This window comes from Giraffa tippelskirchi, chromosome 1, assembly GCF_054371585.1.
Source record: "Giraffa tippelskirchi isolate mGirTip1 chromosome 1, T2T-mGirTip1v1.2.pri, whole genome shotgun sequence".
NCBI lineage: Eukaryota > Metazoa > Chordata > Mammalia > Artiodactyla > Giraffidae > Giraffa > Giraffa tippelskirchi.
This window is the reverse complement of record NC_137275.1, coordinates 131,130,816-131,149,613: the sequence shown is the minus strand read 5'-3', so window position 1 is coordinate 131,149,613 and position 18,798 is coordinate 131,130,816.

The following is an 18,798-nucleotide window of genomic DNA, read 5'->3' as shown; positions in this document are numbered from 1 at the left end:
GAGGACTGTTCAAGGATCCCTGAGCAAACACAGCCTTGTCCTCCAAAGCCCAGAATTCTGTGACTGGGTCTCCCCCTTATTTCTCTTCCACAAAGACTTCTCCTCCCTACAAAATACATCTGAGAAAAAGAAACTGGAATAGGATGCCTCACTATAAGTGTAGGAGTTTTCTCAAATATTTTTTTTTCCTTGTATGGAGCAAGGGGACCTTGAGAAACAATTCTGAGTCTGAATTTTGACTTGGCTTGGCCCAAGGCTAAGATTTTCAAGTTAGCTCTGGACCAAGTTATTTAATCCTCAGTTTCTTCCTCTGCAAAATGAAAATCCCACCATCAAACTGCTGTGGTGGTATGAGTATAAACCTGCGAAAGACTTGATACCAAAAAGAAAATCACTCCATCCTGCCCCACCTTACCCTTCCCTCTAGTCATATCCACAGCTCCTAGTCCAGTTTTCAGTACTCAGCTCCTCAGCTGTGCTTCTCTCAATAGATATTTTCACTGAGGGGAGTAAGCCTATGAGAATGCACTATCTCCCAGAAATATCTCTCATTCTATAAAAGCCTCACATGAAGGAAGTTATACCCTCCAACGAGGAACAAATGAGTTTTCTCCAGAAAAAGGAAGAAAATAAATGAGCACACTTTCCCTCTCACACAGGCTTTGCCCAGAGTTGGATGCCCAACAAGAACAAGGTGACTGGTTTCTCTACCAACCACCACCTCTGGAGGGAATGGACCAGGTGGACGTCCAGGCACTGGAGTTCCACTTCCGGTCCTGGTGTGGGCGGAGCCTCCGGGTTGATCGCCAGTGAGGCTGAGCCTTCACAATCCCAACAACCTAAGGGGTAGCCCCGTCCCTGCAGATTCATCCAGACTCATTCCTCCAAATAAATATACTCTCTATTTTGCTTCTCTTCAGAACCTTCTCCAACTCTTCTCTCCTGATTTCTAAAAGAAATCCTGCCCAGCTCCTCCACTTGACCTTCACAATCCTCCATGACTGGCCTCACCCTCGGTGTCCAACCTTGTCTGTTACGCCCTGCGCACCGTGGGGCCCATTTCTCAGTCATCTCCCTCTGGCCATACTCACTTCCACCTCAATCAAGCCTTGGCTCTTGCTTTTCTTCGCTTCTCCTTCTTTCCATGCAAAACCCACATGCCTATTCAAGGCCAACTTTATTCTCCTCTGAAGGCTTCCCAGACCACTGCAATCCCCTTTTTTCCCAGGTTTGTATACCTCAAACTCCCACCCCCCAGGACTCCCATTTCATTGAATGATGATTCCCTTGGCTCAGAGATCAGACTTCACTGCCTCACTACCCCCAGGACCCAGAAGGTTCACAACACATCTTCTGCTGGTAAGAAAAACTTCTTTCAAAATAAATTAGTAAACAAGGACCCAAGGGTTTTTTCCCTGAAAGGAGAATTAAAGGATGTGTTTGAAGATTCTTTTTCATTTAAAAACATACAGGGATCTTAGCTTGGGGCTTCCTCAGAAAGCAAGAAAAATTCAATTTCTTTTTAAAAAGCAAACATTCCATTTTTATGGATTAAGTCTGGTCCTCAGGGTAGACACTTAGTAAAAGATATTTGTAGTATTTTCTCTTAGGTTAACACCGGAGATAACTGGTTAAGATAACAGCAGAGATCACGCCGGAGTGCATTTAAGCTTCAAGAGGAGTGAGGAAAGGAGGTCAAAGAGGAGGAGGACTAGACACCCACACACTGACTAAAATGAGTCCTGGAAAACTATTTTGTGAAGATCATCATAGAGGACTTCCCTGGTGGTCCAGTGGTTAAGACTCTGCGCTTCCAGTGAAGGGGGCATGAGTTCGATCCCTGGTGAGGGGACTAGGATCCCACACGCCACATGGCAGGACCAAAAAAAAAAAATCATCACAGAGCAGATTGTATGCTTCATGGAAACTACCTCATAACTGGAAGTTAATTGAGCACCATTAATATACCATGACTGAGAAGGCAATGGCACCCCACTCCAGTACTCTTGCCTAGAAAATCCCATGGACGGAGGAGCCTGGTGGGCTACCGTCTATGGGGTCGCACAGAGTCGGACACGACTGAAGCGACTTAGCAGCAGCAGCAGCAGCAGCAGCAATATACCATGAAAACAAAGATATAAAATATTTCTCTAATTATTTACAAGAAATATTTATGCAAGAATTGGCATAAATGTATCATAAATAATTATGGTGTATGCTGATGAAAAGAGGGGTTCATGGTATGCCCATAAGCACGTAGATGGACAATTCTACTTGTATCACAAATTTTTATCTACAACTAACATATTCGTCATAGTAACTATAAACACTGAATGAATAATAACTTTCTTTCTTGGTATTTGGACAAGTTTTGAGAGAATGGTTTATGGTCCAGGTATCATGAAGAGTTCATGGGGAAAGTTTGAAAAGATATAGCAAATGGAAGAATTGATGCTTTCAAACTGTGGGGCTGGAGAAGACTCTTGAGAGTCCCTTGGACTGCAAGGAGATCAAACTAGCCAATCCTAGAGAAAATTAACCCTGAATATTATTGGAAAGACTGCTGCTGAAGCTGAAGCTCCATTACTTTGGCCACCTGATGCCAAGAACCATCTCATTAGAAAAGACCCTGATGCTGGGAAAGAGTAAAGGCAAAAGGAAAAGAGAGCTGTAGAGGATGAGATGGTTAGATAGCATCATTGACTCAGTGGACATGAATTTGAGCAAACTCTGGGAGATAATGCAAGACAGAGAAGCCTTGCATGCTGCAGTCCATGGCATTGCAAAGAGTCAGACATGACTTAGCAACTGAACAACAAATAGAAATATTGAAGTGATCTAGTTGATCTCAGAGTTTGTAGGTGGTAAGCAGAGCATGTAGGGGTGGCAGGAAAAATGTGAAAGCCAAAGAGAGTGCCCCAAATTATTTTGGAAGGAGAAAAGAAAGCAAAGAGTTATCCAAACTTTAGCAAAACTTTTGGTGGTAGGAGGAGAAGAGAAGAACCAATATGGGTACTGGGGTGAGAGCAGTCCACATTCTCTTTGAGAGGTGATGAACTTTATGTGTATTTGATTGGACTCTGGTGCCTGGTTATTTGGTCATACACTATTCTAAATGTTTCTGTGAAGTTATTTCTAATATATGATTACATTTAAATCGGTAGGCTGTGAGTAAAGCAGATTACCCTCCAGAATGCGGTGGGCCTCATCCAATCAGTTGAAGACCTTAAAAGAAAAGACCAGTCTCCCAGAGAAAAAAGAATTCTCCTCTAGAGTACAGAATAGAGACCCTACCTCAGATTCCAGTCTACCACCCTGTGGAATCCAGATTGAAGATGCCCCACCTCCCCAGCACCATGAAGGGCCTGCTCTCTGCTGGGACAGTATTAAGTGCTGGGGTACGATGATAAATGAGAGAGGCCCTAAATCTCCAGCATAGTGGCCTGTCCTACAGATTTCAGACTTGCCAGTGCCCACAATCACATTAGCCAATTCCTTACAATAAATCTGGATAGACAGATGGATAAATAGGTGGGTAGGTACATAGAAAGAGAGAGAGAGAGAGATACAAAGAAAGAAAGAAAGAAAGAACGATCCTGCCATTTCTGCTTCCCTGGAGAACTCTGACTAATATGCTTTTCTAGCACCAGTGGGCCCAAAATGAGCAACTTATACAAAGAGGGGCCTGGATAGCAGAGAAGCTCCAAAAAATGAGGAAAACCATGGACTCTAATACATTCCATCAACAGCTCCCTCTTCCAAAGACAAGAAGAATCGTCTGAGGTTATTGGACAGCCCTGGACATAACACTTGTTAGGAATAGGAGCCATCACTCAGAATCATCGCCCCAGGAGACTATCAGCAAGTCATGCAGGGCATCAAACATCCCGTGGTAGAATGATACCATGGACATTTTGTATGAATCAGTTAGCTGACTCAGAAATGAGGCCAGCTCACCTTGCTGTCTTGTCCCTACAAGGCCCTCTCAGAGAGATGTCCTTAGTCTCTCCTGGGATCAAGTCCCAGGGATTGTCAGGTAAATACCTCACTGGCAACCATAGGTTTAAGGCAAGAGCACGAGGTCAAGCTAGAGAACCTGATTCCACCGCTTTCTGGCCTTGGGAAGGGACAAGGCAAAACCTGTGTTCTCATTTGTAAAATGCAGATAATTACCAGGCTCACAGGGTGACTGAAGCACAATATGAGTAGAAACTGAAATAAGCTGCTCACTCCCATTCAGTGCTGTTTGCAAGACAACTCCTAAGACACCTCACTCAGAGAGGGTGTGACTACTCAGGGTCTAATGTAGGGGTCCCCAGAGTCACAAGGAGAAGCTAATTTTTACATCCCTGAGAGTACAGCTCTTAGGGAAACAACTGGCCAAAACACAGTGACTAACAATGAATTCCCCGAGGAAGAACAAATTGGATTCTGGCAGGAGAAGCATCTCAGCAGGGCTGGGACAGGAATATTGACAGTGGACCCTCCAAACTAGGAAACCTGCAATCCTTAGTAGGGGAGAGCAGGGAATTTGTCAGGCTCCAAGATGATAATGACAACAAGGCACTCCTCAGTTGTTAACAGGTCTGATTGTCGGTGATCCCTTTTAGCGTAATTAGACTCTATTTTTTTCTTTTACAAATAAAGAAGCTAAGGCTCCGAGACACTGAGACTCGGCCAAGCTGAGACTGTAAGAGAGGAGTTGGGGCCCACACACAGGCATGCATGTGTGACTCTACACCTGTCCTCTGCCCTCAACCTCTGTCCTCCTCCCCAGCATCATGAAGGACCTGCTCTCTGCTGGGACAGTATTAAGTGCTGGGGTACAATGATAAATGAGACAGGCCCTAAGAGTCACAAAGACAAGAAACAGGGAAACTTATTCTTTTTATAAAAGGATTGTTGCAGAGAATGACTGAAAGTGAACAAAACAGGCTTGCTTCCCTGCTGGTCCAGTGGTTAAGACTCCACGCTTCTACAGTAGGGGGCACAGTTTTAATCCCTGGTCAAGGAAGTTCTGCATGCTGCAGGGGTGCAGCCAAAATAAAATAAAAATAGAATATAACAAAAAATACAGCAGGGACTTTCCTGGTGGTCCTAGGGGTTAAAAATCCACCTTGCAATGTAGGGAACGCAGGTTCAATCCCTGGCTGTGGAACTAAGATCCCACAGGCCTTGGAGCGACTAAGCCCATGAGCCACAACTAAAGCCCACGTGCCACAGCAACTGAGGTCCAGGCACCGCAACAAGAGGGTCTGTGCGCCACAACAAAATATCCCCCATAACACAATGATGATCCCATGTGTCGCAACTAAGACCTGACACAGCCAAATAAATAAACCAATGCAAAACTAATATTAAAAGGGCTTCCCTGGTGGCTTAGAAGGTAAAGAATTTGCCTGCAATGCGGGAGACCCAAGTTTGATCCCTGGCTCAGGAAGATACCCTGGAGAAGGAAATGGCAACCCACTCCAGTATTCTTGCCTGGAGAATTCCATGGACAGAGGAGCCTGGTGGGCTATAGTCCATGGGGTTGCATAGAGTTGGACACACCTGAGCGACTGTTAGTTTCCCATATATGTGAAACACTTTCAGTTTCACATATATTTTTTAAAAATGTGAACAAAACAGCTCACCACCAGGGACCTTTCACCTAATCGGGAAATAAGCACAAAGGTGTGAAGTCTTACAAGGGAGAAAGGCAGGATGCTTGGGAACATGGAACAGACAGGAGGGGGTTGGGATGAAGCAAGGGCTTCTGTGAAGAAGCAAGGTTAAGCTGAGAACTGGGAGAGGAATAGGGATATGCAGACAAGGTTAGGGTGGGCGAAGAGCAGGTTCAGACTCCAGACTCAAGGAGGGACACAGAGGCTGTCCTGAGGTAAGAAAGGGGCTGACACCTCCAGACTGAGACCCGAACACCTCACAGCTTCCACGCGGCCAGCCAGATGCACAAGGACAAAGGCTGTCAGGGCCAGTCTCACTCTAGCTGCTACTGCTAAGTCGTGTCAGTCGTGTCCGACTCTGTGCGACCCCACAGACGGCAGCCCATCAGGCTCCGCCGTCCCTGGGATTCTCCAGGCAAGAATACTGGAGTGGGTTGCCATTTCCTTCTCCAGTGCATGAAAGGGAAAAGTGAAAGTGAAGTTGCTCAGTCGTGTCCGATTCTTAGCGACCCCATGGACTGTAGCCTACCAGGCCCCTCCATCCACGGGATTTTCCAGGCAAGAGTACTGGAGTGGGGTGCCATTGCCTTCTCCGTCTCACTCTAGAGCCCCAGCTTAAAGCAAGTTATGTTAAAAGAAAACAAGTAGGGACTTCCCTGGTGGTCCAGTGGCAAAGACTCCACACTGCCAATGCACGGGCCCTGGTTCAATCCCTGGTCAGGGAACTAGATACCACACGCCACAACGAAGACCTAGTGCAGCCAAATAAGTAAAAAAATTTTTTTTAAAGACAAAAAACAATATTTAAAAAAAGAAAAGAAAACAAGGACATGCCATAGCACAGAGTGTGAAAATCTGTACATATTTTGAAATCAGCATGAGCCTTGGGAGAATCCCCAGCTTGGAACAGGCCCCCATGACTCCCTGTTTACCCTCAGCCCCACCACTGGAGACACACATCCCACGAAACTAACTCAAGCCAAGCCCTCACAGCAAATATATATGGTTCAACATATTGACTTCAAAATGCTTGATTTCAAAGAACTAAATTATTGGCCATTTCCCCCATGGGTACCTGCGGATACAGCTGTCAATCTGAATGTCACTCAGAACTCCTTGGGGTCAAAGGCCTGCATATCATGGGAAGTCTGAATTGCTCAGTCTGACAGGTTCCTTCTTTTCCTTCCTGCCTAAAGGAATCTATAGCCCACACTGGGATTCTTGAGCCTCGCTAGACCAAAAGAAGAGCAATCAGTAAAAGTGATGTGCTTATATTGGAAGCAGCAGAAACCATCAGTGACTAAATTTACAAGTCAGTTTCAATTCTGAGAATATGAACGTCAAAGCCCATTCAATATCAGATGGAGCCAATAGCTTAAAAATTCAATCAGAAAGAGTAGGGACTTGGTAATGATGGAAGAAGCTCCTCCCATCCCTTTCCTGACAGGAACCCAGTGAGCCGGGTTAAAACGCAGATCAGATTCATGAACTCCTCTGCTGAAACCCTTACATGTACAATAGAATCATGCCTTCAAGGCCTGATGCTTCTTTTTCCCCAGCTCATCATCTCTAGAACACCAGTCTCTCAGCTCTTACATCATACCAGCTCTTTCTGCCTCTGAGCACCTACCTATATAGTCTGTTCTTCTACCTGCAACACACTTTCCCACCTAGCATCCCTCCCTCTCAGGCTAGGTGCATCCTCCTGAGACAGGCCCCACCTAAGCATCCCATCTGGGCAGCATCCCCAGCTGTTAGTCCCCATCCCCACACCATGAATTACCTTCAGAGCACTGACAACAATTTTTCACCTGTTTCCTGGTGATTAAAATGTCACCCCCCACTAAAATGTCAGCTCCCCAAGCACAGAGGTCTTTGCCTGTCTTGTCTCCTGTCCTCGCAGGAAAGAGGTGGTTGTTATGAATTTTGTGTTTGTTGTAATCTGGCTTTTTGAAAAAAAAGAGTCTACTACCTATGACTGCAGCCACGAAATTAAAAGATGCTCCTTGGAAGAAAAGTTATGACAAACATAAACAGCATGTTAAAAAGCAGAGACACCACATTACCAAGAAAGGACTATACAATCAAAGCTATGGTTTTTCCAGTAGTCATGTATGGATGTGAGAGTTGGACCATAAAGAAGGCTGAGAGCCAAACAATTGATGCTTTCAAACTGTGGTGCTGGAGAAGACTCTTGAGAGTCCCTTGGACTGCAAGGAGACCCAACCCATCAATCCTAAAGGAAATCAACCCTGAATATTCACTGGAAGGACTGATGCTGGAACCACCAGGCCCTCCCTCACAAGACACACAGAAGCTGAGGACTCATGGAATAGGCTTTTCCCAACAGGAAGTCACCACAGTTGTTAGTTAAGATAAAGCACTTACTGGATACTGAAGTAGGCTGGATCTCTAATCCAATACCATTAGATGTATGCCCTCTTGTAGTCAAGGAAACCTGAACACAGACCCTCATAGAGGGACGCACGGAGAGAAGGACGCCATGTGATGAGTGTCACAGAGACTGGATGATGTATCTGTAAACCAAGGATCGCCAGCAAGCACGAGAAGCTAGAAGAAGCAAGATCTTCTCCTAAAAGTCTCAGAAGGAGCATGGTTTTGCTGACACCTTGATTTTGGACTGCTAGCCTCCAGAACTGTGGGGAAATAAATTTGTGCTGTTTCAAGTCACCCAATTTTTAGTACTTTAGAGGCAGCCCTAGGAAACTAACGGCTTTGGTTTGGGCTTTTCTGGTGCCTCAGACAGTAAAAAACCTGCCTGCAATGTGGGAGACCTGAGTTCAGTCCCTGGGTCGGGAAGATGCCCTGGAGAACAGAATGGCAACCCACTCCAGTATTCTTGCCTACAGAATCCCATGGACAAAGGAACCTGGCAGGTTCCATGGGGCTGCAAAGAGTTGGACATGACTGGACAACTAGCACTTTCACATAATATATGTAATATACATATATAATGTATATTTGTATGATGTATATATCATACATATATGATATGTAGGTATGTATATACATATATCATATGACACACAGACTATTAAATATATAAACACACATATATATATATATATATACACACACACACACATATAATATAAACACTTGGGAAAAGTTCAAACATGACAGAAATGTATAAAATGAAAAGTAAAATTCTACCCTTCCTTCTCAATCCCCAGCCCCAGAAGTGACTACTGTTAATAGTACCCTTCTCATATATTTTCAAAAAGGATTTATCCATATATCCATATGTTTATTATACATGTGGTAAGCAGAATAACCCTAACCCAGAGATGCCCATGTCCTAATTTTCATAACATTGGACCTTACACAGTAAGAGGGACTTTGCAGGTGTGATTAAATTAAGGATCTTGAGATGGAAAGTCTGTCTTGGATTATTCAAATGGGCTCAAGGGAATCACAGGATTCCTCATAGGCAAGTAGGAGGGTCAGGGTCTAAGAGAGACTTGAAGATGGTACACTTAAAAACAGAGGAGCTGGGACTTCCCTGGTGGTCCAATGGTTAAGACTCCACACTTCCACTGCAGGAGGCTGTGGGTTCAATCCCTAGTTGAGGCTCTCTGCTCCCACCCCAAAAAAAGCTAGAGGAGCCAAGGAATGAAGGGATGCAGGCAAGAAAACCGTCTCCTCCTAGAGCAGAAAGAATGCAGCCCTTCTGGGGTTTAACCCAGAGAGGTTTTAATCCATTTTGGATTTCTGACTTCCAGAACTACAGAATAAATTTATGTTCTTTTAAGCCTTTAAGTTTGTGGTAATATCTTACTAAGTCATGGCCAACTCTTTTGTGACCCAATGAACTCCCTCCAGGCTCCTCTGTCCAGGGTATTTCCCAGCAAGAATACTGGAGTGGGTAGCCATTCCCTTCTCCAGGGGATCTTCCCGACCCAGGGATTGAACCCGTGTCTCCTGCACTGGCAGGCAGATTCTGCACACTGAGCCACCAGGGATGCCCAGAAGCAATCGTAAGCTAATATAATGTATGTGCAGAGAAGGCAATGGCACCCCACTCCAGTACTCTTGCCTGGGAAACCCCATGGACGGAGGAGCCTGGTAGGCTGCAGCCCATGGGGTCACGAAGAGTCGGACACGACTGAGCGACTTCACTTTCACTTTTCGCTTTCATGCACTGGAGGAGGAAATGGCAACCCACTCCAGTATTCTTGCCTGGAGAATCCCAGGGATGGAGGAGCCTGATGGGCTGCCGTCTATGGGGTCGCACAGAGTCGGACACGACTGATGCGACTTAGCAGCAGCAGCATAATGTATGTGAGAATGACATGGTGGGGGCGGGAGTGAACCTGAAAGTCGCTCAGTGGTGTCTGACTCTTTGTGACCCCGTGGACTATACAGTCCATGGAACTCTCCAGGCCAGAATACTGGTGTGGGTACCCTTTCCCTTCCCCAGGATCTTCCCAACCCAGGGATCGAACCCAGGTCTCATGGTGGGGGGTGGGGCGTGGTTGGGTGGAGTTTGGTGGGAATCCTTATTTCAGATAGGAAAAAAATGTTTCATATACAGTTCCTCACCAGCTTGAGCAGGATGCAGCCTGGAGGAACAGAAGTGTTTTGCTTAAGAAAAGAAGAACCAGAGAGAGAAAGCCCCAGGGGAGCCCCTGGCTCAGAAAGAGCTGGCAGGAAGGAGCTTGGATGGGAAGGGGAGAGGAGCTGCAGGTGATGAGCTGAGTGATTTAAGAAGAATCAACAGCTGAGGTGAGGGAGAGGCCATGAAGTGACTAAATGGGATTTTTTTTAAATGTTCGTTCATTCATTCATTCATTCGGCTGCACTGGGTCCTAGTTGCAGCTTTAATCTTCCTTGTGGCATGCAGGATCTTTCGTTGTGGCATGCAAACTCTCAGTTGTGGCATATGGGATCTAGTTCCCTGAGCAGGGATCAAACCTGGGCCCCCTGAGTTGGGAGCTTGGAGTCTTAGCCAGTGGACCACCAGAGAAGTTCCCTAAATGGGATTTTTTAAATTAAATTTCAGCACATGTAGCAACTGTTATAACCCTCTATCTCTCCAGGCAATTTGGGTAAAGTTTACATTATTTACTAATGTCCTGTGGAATTAGAGTTGATTTAGGAAAAGCAACAAAGAGCTAATCCAGTTTCAGTGAGTTCAGGGTTTCAAAGTGTGCCTGGGGGGCTCAGCCGCAGGGTGAATTAAATATTGATTCTAGAACCAAGCCTGGAATGTCCCTCACCCCAGGTCCAACATGGCAGAGACCCTCCTGGCATGAGCCTGGGGTTGGGGCGGGCGGGCCTCAAGGGAGAACCTAGAGGAACAGGTCTGAGGTCAGTGTGACAGAGAGGAAATCCCCTGAACGTGATGAGAGGTTTTGGCCAGACAGGCAGACAGAAGCAGTGTTGTGGAAACTTGGCAGAGGGGAAGAAGCCTAAGAAACTCCTTTCTGAAACCCCAGAAGCTAGTGTTTCATTAGCCACATGCCCTGGATGTCTTAATTCTCTGAGAAATCAAATTCCTCACTAGAAGGAGGAAGGGGATCCAGGAAAATGTGACAGTGTCCCTGCTCTGTGCCCCGTCCTGTCCATGGGGCCTCAGTTTGGCTGAGGACAAAGTGTGGCAATCAAGACTGAAGCTAGTTTAGAGCCTGGGGACTCTGCAGGGACGGCAGGGTTGGGAATGGTCAAAAAAGTCCTGAGAGTTTGGGATGGACATGTACACCCTGCTATAATTAAAATGGACAACCAACAGGGACCTACTGTATAGCACAAGGAGCTCTGCTCAATGTCATGTGGCAGCCTAGATGGGAGGCGAGTTTGGGAAAGAATCGACACCTGTATATGGTTGGCTGGGTCCCTTTGCTGTCCACCTGAAACTATCACAACATGTTAATTGGCTATGCGTGTGTGTGTGCTAAGTCACTCAATCGTGTCCGACTCTTTGTGACCCCATGGACTGTAGCCTGCCAGGCTCCTCTGTCCATGGGATTCTCCAGGCAAGAATCCTGGAGTGGGTTGCCATTCCATTCTCCAGGGGATCTTCCCGACCCAGGGATCGAACCTCCATCTCTTTTGTCTCCTGCATCTTCAGGCAGGTTCTTTACCACTAGCACCACCGGGAAGCCCAATACAAAATAAAAGTTTTTTTTTTTAAAGTCCATGAGAATGCATTTCTAGTCTCCCATTTCTATTCTAACAGTGGATTAGAAATCTTGACCACATCATTCTCAGCCTCTCCCACCCAGAGGAGGTGTCTGCTTCCTTCCCCCTGAATCCAGGCTGGCCTTGATTCTTGCTTTGGGCAGTGGAATGTGTAGAAGTGGCCTTGAGTGAGTTCTGGAACTGAAGAGGCCTGCAGCTCCCTCTCTCTCTTTTTTCACAACTACTAAGTAGAGAAGTCCACGTTCTCCTGCAGGAGAGAGGCCATGTGGAAGGAGAGACCATGAAGGATGAGAGGCGTGGGCAGAGAGAAGTCACAGGAAAGAGACCCAAGACTTCCCAACTGACCATCCACGCAGCTCCATCCACACAAAGAGCTCAGGTGGGATCCCCGCCAACACCGCATGGAGCAGAGACAAGCTGGAGCCACTGAGCACCGCCCACATCCTTGACCCACAGAGTCAAAAGTGACAAGAGAGTTGTTTTTTGCCCACAGAGTTCTGAGGTGCTTTGCTACATGTCAGTAGATAACTGATCCAGGGTGACAGAACAAGGAGATAAAAATACAGCTCACTTAACTGGCAGTTTTCAGGGCCCCATCTTAGAAAGTAAACAGGAAGTCAGACTATAACTGGGCCATCTGACTCTGCATGTCAACTCAGTCCAAAAAAGTCAAATCTGACACCGAACTTTTTCCATTGAAGTAGAATAGATTTATATTGTGTTAGTTTCAGGTGTACAGCAAAGTGATTTGGTTAATACATATTTTATATATATATATTCCATGACTCAGAATATACATATTCTTTTTCAGATTCTTTTCCATTATAGGTTATCACAAGATATTGAATATAGTTCCCTGTGCAATACAGTAGGACCTTGTTGTTTGGCTCTTTTATATACAGTACTGTGTATCTGATACTAGATTTTTAAGGGACAATCTTAAAGAAAAAAGTGGTTCACGGGTTTTACAAGTTATAGCATATAGAAAGCTTCCTAGTATCTTTAGAGTCTCTCTTTATGAAATGCTTTTCACTAATAGCAGTTGCCAAAAATTATTCTCTCTCCCTCTCTCTCATGACATACATATACATGCGCATGCACACACACACAATTCCCTACCTCCCTGCCACATCACTCTCTGCACTTCATCCTCCGTCCTTGGCTGTCACCTCTGTGGCCAGGGACCCTCACTGCCTCCCAAAGCCTCCTGAGAAGCACACCCTTGTCTCCCTCTCTGACTCCTCTTCTTCTGCGTGGAAGCAGCCACCTGGAATTTGGAAGGACTCGTCCATTCTTCACTTCATTGTTTACTAAGCTGTGATGGCCACCCTGCCCAACACCAGTACCACGCAGTTTTCTTTTCTTCATATTCTACAGTTGAATGCCAAGGAATCCTTTTAATTCCAGCTCAAATGCCACTTCTCCGAAACCTCTTTCATGCACTTCACTACACCCCCCAACATAATGCACTCACTGGAATTTGCATCTTTCTTTGTTGACCCTTTCTTGTTCTTCTATCTTGTTCTACATAGGTCTGGCTACCTCACTAGTTTATTAACTGCTTAAGACAAATGCTGGGTCTTATTAATCTTTTTTTATTTTTAATTGAAGGATAGTTGCTTTACAATATTGTGTTGGTTTCTGCCACACTTCAACATGAATCAGCCATAGGTATACATATGCCCTCTTCCCTCTTAAACCTCCTTCCCATGTCCCACCTCATCCCACCCCTCTAGGTTGTCAGAGAGCCCTGGTTTGAGTTCCCTAAGTATTACAGCACATTCCCACTGGCTATCTATTTTACATATTGTAGTATATATGTTTCCATGCTACTCTCTCAGAGTGTCTTATTAATCTTTGTAACCACTACAGGATCTAGCTCAATATCATGAACATGGCAGGCATTCAATAGATATTAAGCAAATCGAATGTAATTTGAACTAGGTCATAAATTCAGGTCCATTCCAAAAAAAATTAACATTTGCTGAGCTAAACCCGGGATATTTGCATATCGATCCTGTCAAAATTGGATGCAACATCAAATACTAAATTATTTAAAATATAAAAATTATTTTATAGTTTATACAAAAAAAGTAATGGATTTTGTTTGGTAAGTGATAATAGTAGTGATTTTTTTTCTTCTACTTTTCAGTGTTTTCCTAATTTTCTTAAATAAATATGTGCTTCTTCATAATAAAATTAACTTTTAAATGAGCAAATCAGAAAACAGAAATTATAGTGTCACTATGTTTAGCCCATTGGATGCATTTTTTCAAAATGGTATTAAGGCAGATGTATTGTTTCTTCAGCCTGAATCACGCCCCAGTTTCCTGACTGTCAGCTAAATATTCTACTGAAGACACAAAATGACATGTGGTCCAACTCTCTGACAGACACGAGTAAAGCATCTAAAAGCCAGTCAACCCACTTGTACAGCTGGCCAGCTTCTCTGTTTCCAGCTGATCCTTGGAATTTCATCTCAGTCCCAGGTTTATGAGTGAAATTCTCCCATCATATGCCACTTCCCATCCATATGAATGATCAAAATGGCTCTAGTTTCATTATTTGAAATCTTTCCAAAGTTAAACTTCAGGAAGCACCTCTGTTCTTATTTTGAAAGCATTCATCTTGATATCTTTCCTTGAAAGTGAAAGTGGAAGTCACTCAGTCATGTATGACTCTTTGCTATCCCATACAGTCCATGGAATTCTCCAGGCCAGAATACTGGAGTGGGTAGCCGCTCCCTTTTCCAGGGGATCTTCCCAATCAGGGATTGAACCCAGGTCTCCTGCATTACAGGTGGATTCTTTTACTGTCTGAGCCACCAGGGAAGCACAAGAACACTGGAGTCGGTAGCCTATACCTTCTCCAGGGGATCTTCCAGACCCAGGAATCAAACAGGAGTCTACTGCATTGAAGACAGGTTCTTTACCAGCTGAGCTACCAGGGAAGTTGTCTTATTAATAAATCAAAGTAAAATCTTCACTCCTTGATCTGTCATAAAAACCCTTCACCACCTGGTCCAGTCTGCCCTTTCGGGCTCATCTCTAGGTTCTCCCTGGAACCCTGTTTCTCAGTGTAGCTGGTAGAGCACCCATCTGTTTCAGAATCACCTAGATCTGGTTAAAATGCAGACTCCTGAGCCCATCCACTGAAGCATAATTGAAAACAGGTTTCCTAGGTGATGTTCTAGTCCAGCAAATCTTGAGATTTACTACCACAGAGCCAAAAGATTGCTCACCATTCTTCCAACACAGTATGTAGTTTTGTACTCTCTGTCTGGAACACTCTCTCTTCCTCTTTTGCTGATGCCTGCTGATTTTTGAGATCTCACTTAAATGTCACTTGCCCTATGAAGCCTTCGCTGTTGTTGTTCAGTCACTAAGTTGTGTCCAACCCTTTTCAATCCCATGGACTGTAGCCGACCAGGCGCCTCTGTCCGTGGGGTTTCCCAGGCAAGAATACTAGAATGGGTTGCTATTTCCTTCTTCAGGGGATCTTCCCAACCCAGCGATTGAACCCAAGTCTCCTGTGGAGCTCCTGTATTAGTGGGCGGATTCTTTACCACTGAGCCACTTGGGAAGCCCTAAAGCCTTCACTAACCCTCTGAATATGGATAGAATACTTGTGTCCCTTCACAGTTCATCTGTTGAAGTCCCAACTCCCTTGTGGCTGTAATTAAGGTTACAAGAGGTCATAAAATGAGTTCCTAGTCTGATAGGATTGGTATCGTTACAGGAAGAGTCACCAGAGAGCTCACTCCCTTTCTCTCTCCGCTCACACACACAAAGAACTGGTCATGTGAGCACACAGTGAGACTGCTGCTGCCTCCAAGCCAAGGGAAGGGGCCTCAGAATGAAATATACCTTGCCTGCACCTTGAACTTGAACTTCTCAACCTCCCCAACTCAGAGAAAACAAATTTCTGTTGTTAAGCTGTGTGATCTATAGTACGTTGTTGGACAGAATAAATCATCTCCTCGACTGGTCCCCCACACTTATCACTGTACTATCCTTCACTGGACCCTTGTGTGGCCTCTGCTGGACAGGAGCTTTGTGAGGACAGAGACACTCTCATCACCCAGCACAGGGCAGCATCAGAGCTGAGTGCAGTGGAGGGGAGGGGAGGCTGGAGGTAAGTTAGGGCCAGGCCATAAGGGTATCGAGGACAGTCTAAACACAATGTAGACTGGCAAGACCTTGAACTTGCAAAGCCCAAACGACTGTGTTTCAATCCTGCATTTGTCCTTACTTGCTCTATGACCCAAGGAAGTCACTCAAGTCTCCCTGAATCTCTACTTTCTCATCTGAAAAATGAGGATGGTAGCACCTGCTTCCCAAGTGAGGTGCCAGATAAAATGCAGGATGTCCAGCTAAATTGGAATTTCAGATAAGTAACAGTTTTTACTACAAGCATATTCTATGTAATGTTTAGGGCACACTTTTACTGTGAAAATAATATTTTTTTCCTCTGTAATGACCTATATGAGTAAAGAATCTTAAAAAGAGTAGAGATATATAGATAGATTATATATATCTATATTGATTCACTTTTCAGTGCACACTTGAAATGAAAACCACATTGTAAATCAACTATACTCCAATAAAAATTTGAAAATATATATATTTCTCTGAAATTTAACGGACATGAAGAGTTGACTCATTGGGAAAGATCCTGATACTAGGAAAGGCTGAGGGCAAAAGGGAAAGGGGGCAGCAGAGGATGAGATGGTTAGATAGCATCACTGACACAATGGACATGAATCTGAGCAAACTTTGGGAGACAGTGGAGGACAGAGGAGCCTTGTTTGCTGCAGTCCATGGGATTGCAAAGAGTAGGACATGACTTAGCAACTAAACAACAACAAATCCTTTTTTTTTTTTTTTGCTAAATCTGGGAACCTCTCCAGCGGTATTATAAAGATTAAAGAAAATGATTATAAGGGGATGTCAGTGGCAGGCATACAGCAGGTGCTCTGTGGTGGTATTTATTAAACAACAGGACACCCTGAACATTACTTGAGCAAGAGGATGGCAGAACCATCCATCTTAGAGATTCTAAATTTAGCTCTGGCCAAAAACAATTATTTGAGGTTTCTTAACAGTGCCCAGAAGTAGAAAGTTGAACTCATTTAAAATATCTCACGTTAGTGGCTTTCAATCATAACTTCATCTTTGGCAGGTTCTGCCCCAGCAACTTTGTAATCTAGTGGTTTTTGAAGTGTCTGGAGTCTCAGCACATAATGAATGGGGATAATCATCCTCTCCCAGAATGCCTTGGCTTTGATGACACAGTGTCAGACATATGGCCTGACTCGAATGACAATTGACTAACTCATTGTTTCTGCTCAATTAACTTCCAGCCCCAGGGAGCAGTGCCCGGGTTTTGAGATCCTATCTTCTGAAAATCCCCTCCCCCCATCAACAGCCCCAAGATCTCAACCCCAGCTTTACTTGAACAGTGGAATACATCTTCCTTTCATACATGACTATTGCAGCAAACAAAAAATATAATAAATTTGCAGAGAAATCATGTGAAACTTAAAACAGGTGTATTTTTCTCTCTCGTCACTAAAAACACAATGCGAGATGGACTCCACCAGCCAGCTGTCCTCCAGTCATTTCTCCCCTCTTTCCTGGACATGTGGCTGCACAGCTTGAGACAGACTCTCCCAGTTTCCCTTATAATCCAGTATGTCCACAAACTTGGTCCAGCCCATGGGCTGTAGATGAAAGTGTCATGTGTGAATTTCATGAACTTGTTGAGAATGGCACCTGCTACTCTGGGCTCCTGGATGAGGTCATGGTGCAGAAGCTGCCCACATGTCCTAGACCAACTCGAGAGAGAGGAATAAACTGCTATGTTCTTGAAGTCATTTAAATGTTCTTGAGTTGCTTTGCTACATCAGCCTCATGTTTACTCTAGCGAAAATGAAAGATGAGTCGTGTCTGACTCTTTCTGACCCCATGGACTGTAGCCCACCAGGCTCCTCTGTCTATGGAATTCTTCAGGCAAGAATACTGGAGTGGTTTGCCATTATCTTCCCAACCTAGGAATCAAATCCGGGTCTCCTGCATTGCAGGTGGATTCTTGACCATCTGAGCCACCAGGGAAGCCCACGTTTATTCCAACTGTGACAAAATTAGTCTGTGTAACTCGTTTTCCTCATATCAATTACAGGAGTGAAATCCAAATGTCTTGATCAAAGCCTACAGGACCTGGCATAGTCCAAGAGCTCCCCCTGCCTCCACAAATGTGATGCCCCTGCTTTTTCTGATTCTGCCTCCTTTCCAACTCCTCTTCAGTCATTCTCACTTGCTGCTATGGGCTGAATGTTTGTGTCCTTTTCAAATTTATATGTTGGGGCTTTAATACCCAGTGTGGCTGTGGTTGGAGGTGAGGCCTTTGGGAAGTAACTGGGTTTGGATGATGTCACGAGACTGGAGGCCAGGATGGAACTGGTGCCCTTACAAGTGGATGAAGAGCACTTCCCTGGTGGCCCAGTGGTTAAGAATCTGCCTGCCAATGCAGGGGATAGATCCCTGGTCTGGGAAGATTCCACATGCTGCAGGGCAACTAAGCCTGTGTCCATGACTACTGAGCCCGGACTCCACAACAAGTGCAGCCAATACAATGAGATGCCTGCACACCTCAACTAGAGTAACCCTGGCTCACAGCCACTAGAGAAAGCCCACATTGCAGCAATGAAGACCCAGTGCAAAAATAAAATAAATAAAAACTGTTTTTAAAAGAGCTTTAAAAAAATGATAAGTGGATAAAGAAATCAGAGTACACTCTCTACCAAAGCAGGCTTCTGCAAGCCAGGAAGAGGGTCCTCATCAGAACCCAACCATAGCCTCCAGAACAATGAGACATAATCTCTGTTGTTTAAATCATCCAGTCTGTGGTTTTTGTTACAGCAGCCCAGGCAGACTAAGATGCCCAGACAACAGCTCTAAAGTAAGCGTCT